The sequence below is a fragment of the Gracilinanus agilis genome, chromosome 1 (assembly GCF_016433145.1).
Source record: "Gracilinanus agilis isolate LMUSP501 chromosome 1, AgileGrace, whole genome shotgun sequence".
In the NCBI taxonomy this organism is placed as follows: Eukaryota; Metazoa; Chordata; class Mammalia; order Didelphimorphia; family Didelphidae; genus Gracilinanus; species Gracilinanus agilis.
In genome coordinates this window covers 375,668,992-375,679,410 of record NC_058130.1, presented here as the reverse complement: position 1 = coordinate 375,679,410, position 10,419 = coordinate 375,668,992, and the positions used below count along the sequence as shown (strand labels likewise).

General features: G+C 38.2%; 1 protein-coding gene across 1 annotated transcript in view; it reads right to left on the bottom strand.

Annotated features, from left to right (window-relative positions):
- OXCT1 (3-oxoacid CoA-transferase 1) overlaps positions 1–10,419 on the bottom strand; it is a 163,052-nt gene that overhangs the window by 35,862 nt on the left and 116,771 nt on the right. The gene's annotated exons all lie outside the window — the stretch shown is intronic.

Sequence of the window (10,419 nt, the reverse complement as noted above, 5' to 3'; positions counted from 1 at the left end):
GGAAGGGAATGAGAGAAGAGAGGGGGGGGAGAGATAGCGAGAAGCAATTTGCCTAAGATTGCAAGGAATAGAGTCAGAATCCAAGTCATCTGACCCCAAATCCAGCACTCAGGTACTCTTTCCACTATACCAAGCTCTCTCTTAAATAGGTTCTCTTCATGGTAGGTATTTCAAGTAGAATCTTGTTAGTTGACCATTTATCTAAAACGTCAAAAGAGGGATTCTTTTTTCTTCTTAATTTTAATATTCATTTTTAAAATTTTGAGTTCCAAATTCTCTCCCTTCTAGTCTTTTACCCAGCAATTGAGAAGGCAAAGCAATATGATATCTATAATGTAAAATCATGTGAAGTCATGCAACAAAGAGTTCCATCTTAGGCATGTTGAAAAATAAAAAGTCAAGAAAAACAAAGTGAAAAAATATGCTTCAATCTTCACTTAGTATCAGTTTTCTCTATGAATGTGAATTGCATTTTTCATCATAAGTCCTTTGGAGTTATCATGGATCACTATTATCCAAGTAGCTAAGTCATTCGCTGTTGATTATCATTATTACTATGTTGCTGTTACTGTGTATAAACTTTTCCTGGCTCTGCTCACTTCACTTTGCAGTTTTTTTAATTCATCCCCTTTGTCACTTCTTGTAGCCCAATAGTAGTATTCTATCACAATGATATACCACAGCATCTTCAGTCATTCCCCAAATGATGGGCTTCCATGAGGGGATTCTTTTGTGAGTACACATTGGGCCAGATGGCTGTGGAGGTCCCTTTCCAAACCTTAAAATTATTGGATTCTGGGAAAACTGAATGACAATAGGGTTACTTTAGTTACTTCCCTTTAAGGATAGAGCACTGGGCCTAGAGCCAAGAAGACCTGAGTTCAAATCAGGCCTCTGAGACTTGCTAGCTGTGTGACCTAGGAAAGTCACTTAACTTCTCTTTGCCTTAATCCTTGGAAAAGGAAATGGCAAAAGACTCCAGTATCTTTGTCAAGAAAAACCTCATCTGGACATGGTCCTGGATACAACTGAATGACTGAACAACAACAATAAAAAAAATGTTGCCATTAGAAAGTAAGTCAGGGACATGTTAATCATAAATATCTAGAAGTTATTGTTTCCCTCTGACTTTAAGCACACAAGTTGTCTTTATGAATATTTTTCTTCCCCAAAATGTGCAATTATTTTAACAAAACAGGAATATGTAATTTTTGACTATGAAGTATTTTAGTCATTTCAGAAAATTATTATTCTCTGAGGAAGAAATTAGACTGTCAGGTCAACAAGAAATCATAAAATACCAGGTTTTATTAGTCTTTTATCTTCTGGCTTTCCAATATATTCAGACAGGAAAATAAAAACAGGTTTTACTTCCTTTTCAATTCCCAAATGATTTTTGCATTTAAAATAAATTAGTCCCATGAAAGAGAACATTCTTCTACAGATGCAGAAGAAGCAATTGCCATTTAAAAACTTGATTTTAGATTCTCTAGCTGCTGACAAACCTAGGTTTTTAAGTAACTTCCATCAATTCAGTTCAAGTCAACACTGTTTAAGGAGCAACCTACAATGTATTTACACAATGCTAAGGGCCTTTTTACAAGCAAAAGTATAATGCCTAGAGGCCCCTTATCTTTCCCTAACCTCTCATTTCACATCTCCAACATCCTTTCTGAAGTCCTGAGTTGAATGACCAGCAGAGACTTCTGCAACTCAACACATCCAAAAACCAAACTCACGATCTCTCCCCCTAAACCCTCCCCGTCTACTAAGTTCCCTATTACTACTGAGGGCCACCACTACTGAGGGTCTCCCAGGCCCTCAGGCTCACAAGGTAGGAATCCTCTTGGATTCTGCAGCACCAGCCTTCTGACTGTCCACAGTTTCCATTCTGTGCATTTTCTCCAGTCCTCTGGTCCTGGAATGCTCTCCCTCCTCACCTTTGCTGGCTTCCTTGAAGTCCCAGCTGAAAGCTCTGCTTTTTAGTAGAATAAGAAAATGTGCAGAGTCTAAATAAAGTTACCCCCAAAGTCTTCCCAAATCTCCTCTTGCCCTTGTTGATATTCAGTCATTTTTTCCAATCAAGTCCAACTCTCTGTGACTCCATTTGGAGTCTTCCTGACAAGAGACCCTGGAGCAGCTGGCCTTTTCCTTCTCCAGACCATTTTATAGATGTGGAACTGAGGCAAACAGGGTGAAGCAACTTGCCCAGGGTCACTCAACAATTAAACTGCTCTATCCAAGGCACCAGTCAGCTGCCTTACTAGGATGCTATACAGCTAACTGTTCAGAATTTCACTTCCCTCTTTCCCTGCCTACTTAACAAGCAATACAAGAAACAAAAACAACATACTGCCTGGGGAATTAGGGAGTTAAAAGGTTTTTTAATATTTTATAAAATAGGTAATAACCACAATCTAGTGTTGTGTATAAGGCATGTTTTATCTGCTGGATCACAATAAGGTTATAATTTTGGTTCAGCAATTTATTCTTGATTTAATGACTTGGATGGCAAGGTTCATGATGTGGTGATGCCTTCCCTCTTGCTCTTGTTATCTATAACAGCAAAAAGTAAAATGAATTCATTAAAAAAAAGCATGTGGCCTCTGAGAAGATGCAACTCCTCCACTCTATCTCCTAAGATCACATTAGAGGCCTTTGTTTATTGAATGTGAAATGATGAAAACAGAAGGCAAACAACAAACTCTTTTAACCATTTTTGAAAATAATGAGGGGATAGATCACTTGCAAGAATACATTAAAATACAAGACATACAGCTCCATGTGGTTTTCTCCTCATTGCTTGATATGACTGAGTCTAAATCAATAACTAAATGGAGAGGACTCCATTACTTTTCTACTTAAGTTGTTTTATTTTTAAACTTCAGCTAAAACTCTATATAAGATACAAGGAAAAGAAAGAACCTCCAATTCCTTCTACTCTAGGGAACTAATGACAGAATCATCATCATCTATTGAGTACTTATTGAAAGTTTAGTATGTATAAACTGCCATCAAAGACCATGAATAAATGGAATACAGAAATTAATAAAACCCTGAGCCTGAAATGAAATCCAAAGATTTCACAATGAATAAAGCTCGAAGAACCCTTGAGCTTTTATTAACTCCCTAGTACCATGATTTACAAGTAATTTCTGTTTCTCGTGATTATTTAATTGTAGCTGACATACACCAGATTGCTTGCTAAATGTGTCCATAACCTGGGCCCTGGCAGCTGACTTGAAAATGAATATTTTTCTCTGTAAACTGCCTATGATTATTTTGTGGTTAGAAACCCTAAGTATTAAGGATAAGCATTCAGTCCAAGCATAAATGAGCATCACTTCATTATTAAATCTGAAATTATACAATCATCAGATTTAGAAAAATAATCCTCAAAGTCATGTAGTCCAATCCAATCTTAATTCTGTACCAGAATGTCCTGATTGGTTCACAAAAAAAAACATGAATTAGATTTAAGTAACAGGGTTTGTTTATCTCTTGATGCTACAGCTACGAGGCACAAAGGATAGAATATCAGGCCTAGAGTCAGGAAGACTCATCATCTTGAGTTTAAATCTGGTTTCAGACATTTATGAGCTGTGTGATCCTAGGCAAGTTGCTTCATGTTTGCCTCAGTTTCCTTATCTGTAAAATAAAGTGGGGAAGGAAATGGCAAAGCCCTCCAATATATTGGTCAAGAAAACCCCAAATGAGGTCACAATAAGTTGGATACAACTGAAAATGACAAAAGAACAATTTATCCCTTGATGGCCTTAATTAACAATTAACCTCAGTAGAAGGCAACTCTATATGGCCATTTGTCACACTCTTCCCCTATTGCCCATCTCTCCTCCCCTTAACCTTAGCCATTTCCACAAATTTGGACATATCACTAGTCAAAAAGAGGGACTGTGTAGATAGAAATGAATAGTTTAAGACAAAGTTGTAACCATGCCTGGAGACAGTAAAGTACAAATACATGAAATGCTGATGGCGGGTCCACAGCTCTATCTTCACATCTAGTCTCTTGTGGAATCATATCAAATATTTGTTAAATGAATGACATCAAAACCCAAAGTTGTCCTAAGCTTAAATGGCTTCTTAGTTTCCAATTCGGTCATCAATTAGTACTTTGGGTGATTCACACGGAATCTGGCACCAGGGAGACTTTGTTTTCACTCCCACTGCGGGATTAATGAAAAGTTCAGCGGCAGAGAATCTTCTTGTATCCTGTTACTTTGGATTCTGCTTTGAATTTGTATCAGAGAAGCCTGAACGTTCCTAGATTCTACACATCATTCTACAGGAATGAAAATGAACATCAAGTAACCTGGATGTCAGCCAGATTTTTGCTTCAGCTATTAGACTTCCAAGTAAATGTCTCTCAGGAAAGAGCTCAGCCCCTAACCTGGACAAAAATGGTATTTTCTGATTTAGAATAGGAGTTAGTGTTTTAAAGTACAAACTGATTAATGATATTTTCAGAAAGAAATCAAGTACTACAGCACCTACACAAAATACAAATTGCATCAAGCAGCAGCAGGATTAAAGATTCCAAGATTTAAGTTACTTTCTGCCTAAGTGAACTCCCTAAACCATTAAATGGCTGAAAGGAAAATATTTTAATGAGGAAAAGGCAGCTTATATTTGCTACCTATAAAAAACCCTACAATTTATTGACCAATCTCTAGGGCAGCCCTGAAATAAAACATCACAACAAAAATGCTAGATAGACTTTAAACAGAAGGTAGCAATTAATTGCTTTAGTACTTATTGGTATTTACTCAAATAAAGCAATATTTCTAACTGTTCATTCATGTGGAAAATGGCATTAATATAGTTTGATGAGTTAAAAAAAAAGAGTCTTGCTCTCCTATTTTATTTTCTGGTCCCTCAAATGAGATGGGGGATTAGGACGAAGAAATAAAATACATAGAGCTAAAAATAAATTGCTTAGAAGCCAACACCTTCTCTCCCTCTGATCCCCCTCCTCCTTTCATACCCCCTTTTTAGCCCTCCACCATGACTGCAGAGTTTCAAATAGTACAATTATGGAATTATTGCAATTACATCTCCATCTCTGACAGCTAGATTCAATTTTGCATGCAGAGATGGTGACTGAAAGAACATTATTAAAGAATACCACCAAATCACTCGGGTTATTTTTGTTTCCTCAGCTGAGGGGAATAAGGAATAATACAGCAACCCTAAAAAAAATTTATGTATCTTATATAAATGTAATTTGTATACATATTTATAAAACAGACCTATATGCATATACACACATATTTTATCTCTTCTAGGTCAATTATGAAAATAGTTGGCTATGTGTGCTGAACACAAACTCTACAAATGGTAACAAAGGGAGAATGAAGGGAAGAAAATTAAATCACAGGCTTATTTCAGGTTCTGAGTGAAGCTAATATCTAATCTGGATAGGGCATTTCAATAACTTCTTCCTTATTTATATATATGTGTGAGGTTTGCTCTCAGACTTATTTTATCGATTTAATCAGCTTAAAACCAACCTAGCCTCCCACAGGGATAGAGAGGGCAGCCTCTTGGGATCAGTAGTATCCTTCCAGGGCAGGCTTTATAGCTGATGCAAATGATAACACTCACCCAATTGTTCATAGAAAAGGCAGCTGATGACAAACTCAAACTGAACAAAATGAGATTGTCCCCTGCCAGCCCTAGCTCTTTTTCTCTCGATAGATTCTCTTCCGACAACCTTTGCTTTTCTAGAAGTCTGCAAATGTGTTTCTCTTGAAGAGAACGTATGATGCAATGCAATAAGCAGAGGTCTTTAAAAAATGTGTAAGGAATCTCAGAATGCTGACCTTCACTAATGACTGGGACGGGTCATTAGGTCCTAGAAGGGCACATGCCATTTCAGGCAAGTCAATATGGTCAAATGGAATATGGAACCGCTTCTGGAGGCAGAGGGCCTCCTTGCCTCTGATGCTCACAGCCTGTGTGACCCTGGGAAAAGTCACTTAAAGTTTCCTCATTTCTAAAATGAGAGGGTAGACCTGATGGCCTCTAGGAGTCTCTTCCTGATGATTTTATGGTTTTAATTAAGGTTCTGCATGAATGGGGATTGTTTGGACTCATGGTTGCTGAAAGATTGCTATTTTACTTAGACTGGTATTTCCTTGGAAGCACTGTGGAACTCTGGAGCATTAAGCCTGGATTTTGGAAAAGCTAACTTGAATTTAGAAGTTCAGGATTACATTTTAGCTCTTCATCTTCCTGTGTATGAGATGGTTCAAGTCACTCATCACCTCTGGGCCTTGGTTTCATCTTCTGGAATGTGGGGGACTTTAGTCACATAATACTTGTATAACCTGCATGAGAAGTTTGTTATGAGGATCAAATAAGATAATACCTTATATGCTATTTTTATGGTCAACAACTTTTTGGTTAAAGGATAATGTAGCACTCTAGTGAAAAAAAATTTAAGGCCCTGTATGGTTTCATCCAGTCAATAAACATTTATTAATTTATTTATTAATTAAGTATCAATTAAAATACCGGGCACTGGGTTAAGTGTTCAGCAGCTCAGTGGATATGCATTGGGCCTGGAGTCAGAAACCTGAGTTCAAATTTGACTTGACATTTACTGGCTGGGTGATCTTGGGCAAGTTTGCCTTAATCCAACTAGAGAAGGAAATGGCACACCATGCCAGTATTTTTGACAAGAAAATCCTGTGGTCAGTGGGGTCCATGGGGTCACAGAGAGTTGGACACAGGTGAACAATAAACAAAAAGATACTCCCTACCCTCAAGGAATTCATAGTCTAATGGAGGAGACAACATGCAAACAACTATGTACAAATAAACTATGGATAAGATAAAGAGGAAATACAGAGAATTATAGAAGATTGGGAAAGACCTCTTGTGGAAAGTAACATTTTTGCAGGGACTCTGCAAGGAGGCAGAGATGAGGAGAAAAAGTATTCCGGCCATGGCAGACAGTCAGTGAAAAGACTTACTTAGAAAATGGAATATCTTGTTCAAGGAATAGCAAGAAGACTAGAGTCACTGGACCATAGAGTATGAAGATGAGGATAAAATGTAAGAAAACTAGAAAGGAAGGGATAGGGGGAAGAGGAAGGGCCAGGCCAAGTTTTATTAGGCTTTTCTGCCTTGGGTCTATTTTTCTTCATTTCCAGAGGTGATCTTTGGATTCTTTCAATCTTTCCATTTTCTGTGTTCAGAAATTCTGGGAAAGTTCCCTTTATTATTTCCCTTATAATAATGCTGAGGTGTTTTTTGTTGGTTGGTTGGTTGGTTGGGTTTTTTTTGTCCTCTTATGTACCTCTGGGAAATCTATGATCCGTGGATTATTTCTGTTCATTCTTTCACTGAATAGTGAGTATATTTTCTTTTAATGTTAATGTTTATGGCTTCTCTTCTTATAGACTGTTCTTCACTTTTGTACATTTGCATTCCCAAATCTATTGTTCTCCCTTTTGCTTCTTTGGTGAGACTTGCCATTTCAATTTCAGTTTTTCTATTTTGCTCATTATTTTTGCTGTACAGGCCAGAAAGTTGGTTCTCATAATTCTTGTGACTCTTTTTTTAAAAAATATTTTCATTTATTTGCTTGTTTCATTAAAATATCCACTTAACTCTCTTTCTTCTTCTCCTCCCCCACTGGAGAAGGCATCATTTGACAAAAAGGATAAATGTATATATAAAACTATCTTACCTCTCTTTATCAGTTCAACGTGCAAATGTCATTTTTCAAACAGTATTTCTGTTGCTCTATGTAACATTCTCTTGGTTCTGCTTTTTTTTTCTCTTCATAATTTCACATAGATCTTTCCATGTTTTTTCCAAAGTTAACCTGTTTCTTAAGGCACAGTGGTATTCCATCAGAAGTCACAATTGTTTAGCCTTTCCCCAATTGATAGGTATCCCTTCAATTTCCAGTTCTTTGCCACTACAAAGAGAGCTGCTACAAATATTTTACAAAATATCACTTCTTTCCTTTTTCTCTGATGACCTTGGAAAATAAACCTAATAGTGATATTGCTGGGTCAAAAAGTATACACACTTTTATAATTCTTTAGGCATAATTCCAATTTCCTCTCCAAAATGATTAGAACAGTTTGCATTTCTACTAACAGTGTATTAGTGTCTCCATTTTCCCACATTCTCTCCAATATTTGTTGTTTTACCCTTTTATCATTTTAGCTCATTATATTTTAGCCCATCTCTTTTGAACCACTGAGGAACAATGAAGCATCACGGTTTCATATTCTCCTCAGATTCCACAGGGTCCTCTACCTCATTTTTCTTTTATTTTGCAGTGTTTATTAATAGATATTTGAAGTCCTTTCCTAGATCTGGAGGTTATATTTCTTTCTGTGGTTACTGTTTTTCTTGTTTTATGTTTATGTTCAAGGTCTTTGAGACTTTTTCTTTTTGAGGTCTTTGTTAGTCTCAATCTCATCTTCTTCCCATCCCTATTTTTCTCATCACTCACTTCCAGACTCTATCCCTTCTGATTGAAGTTACCTTGGAAGCTAGGTCTCAAAGCATCTCAGTCCCCCTCAGACTGGGCAGTTCATGGTTCACCAGCCTAGATCTCTGCCCAGACTGACCTCTGGGTTGTTAGAACTGGCTCCAGTTCAGTGCTCTGCCCCTTTCCCTCAGGTTTAGTGGAGTGCTGCAAAAGCCCTTCGTGCTGGTATTCCATGCCAGAGACCCAAGCCCACTCTGTTTCTTGGGTCTCTGGTCCAGCAGGGGTGCTTCTGAGCTTCGCAGCACTGGTGCTCTGGGTTGCAGCTCCTGATAGACTTTTATTTATGAAGGACTACGGCCAAGTTGGCTGTCAAGGTGTAAGCAAATTTCTGCAGCGTGGACTTAGGGTTTTCATAGCACTAGAAAGAGGGAGAGGGGACCAGGGTGTCAGGGATGGTTTTGTTGAAGGCTGGGATTTGCTAAAGCAGCCTGTGAGGGAGGGGTTCTGAGTGAGTTTAGGGTCTGTAAGAATCAGTTCATGAATTTGGTTGGTAGGTTATTTTTTTTTCCACTTTCTTCTGAATTCTGGCTCATCCACCGCCGACATTCTCCTTTCACCCGACTCACGCATCCTGTGGGGAATCACGTCGAGTGCCCTGTAAGCCTTCAGCTCAGAAGCTCACTAAAAGGCAATCCCAGTCTGGCTCTTTAGAGCAGCTAAAGGTCTGTTCTCCTATTTATCATATCATAGAACCATAGATCTAGAAAGGCCCTCAGAGGCAGTCACTCGATTGAATGAGAAAAGGCAAGAGGGCACCACAACTAGAAGGACACGTGGCGTATCTAAACCATTCCATTTTCTGCAGCGTAAAAGGCAACAGACACCCCAGCTGGCTGGATGGAAGGAAGAGCTCTCTGATGCTCACATTCCTCCTCTTTTTCTGACATGCCAGCTTTAACTCAGACGTCATCCTTGCCTTCAGGAAACCATGAGTTCTTCTACTTATTGTTTATGTTACACGGATATAACTAACCTTTGTTTATGAAAATGATCATCAAGATGAGGATTGCTAGCATTCATATAGCACTATAAGGTTTAAGCACTTATTAAAAAAAAGACTAGTTGGCTTTTAAATCTTTCAAATTAGCTAACATTAATATAATGCTAACTATGTGCCAAGCACCATCCTAACCACTTTAGAAGTTCTCTCACTTGATTTTTTATAACACTTCTGTGAAGTACATACTTTTATTATCTTTATTTTACAAACTGGGAAAATGGAGACATGAAGAAATTAAATGACTCACCCAGGGTCACAAAGCTAGTAAGTATCTAAAGCCAGATTCAAGCCCAATTTTCTTTATGCCACTAAGTCTCACACTCTAACCACTGAACCACCTAGATGCCCCTGGGCCCACCCTAGGAACCCCTTCAGACTTCTTACTTGCCAAGTAGTGGTCTCTCCACCCTGTTTCAGACAAATACTCTTGCTCTTTTCCCTGAATAGTCATCAATTATTGGTTCTTGGGCCCTTGCCCTGGTTTCAAGCCCAACAACCCTGTTTAGAGGAAACTTGACTGCCTGTTGCCCTGAAGGGTGCTCCCAGATGAGGTCAAACAGGACAAGATCCTCAGTACTTCGGAAGCAAAGCAGTAATGAATGCAAAAGTTTCTCCTCTTCCTGTCTGTAAAGCAATGAAATCCTGGTCGGGAACTCTATATACCAGACAAACTGGATTTCTCTCAGTCCCTAAACTCAGTTTTTCCTCCCTCCAAACTTTTGCTCATGAAAGTTCTCATTAACTAAAATATCTTCTCTCACTTTCTATCCAGTTGAAATCCCAAATCAGTAACCTTTCTTCCCTCTGACGTCACATAGCACCTATGAAGTACACAATTACAGGTGCAGTCATTTTTCATTTCCTGACTCTTCATGACCTCATT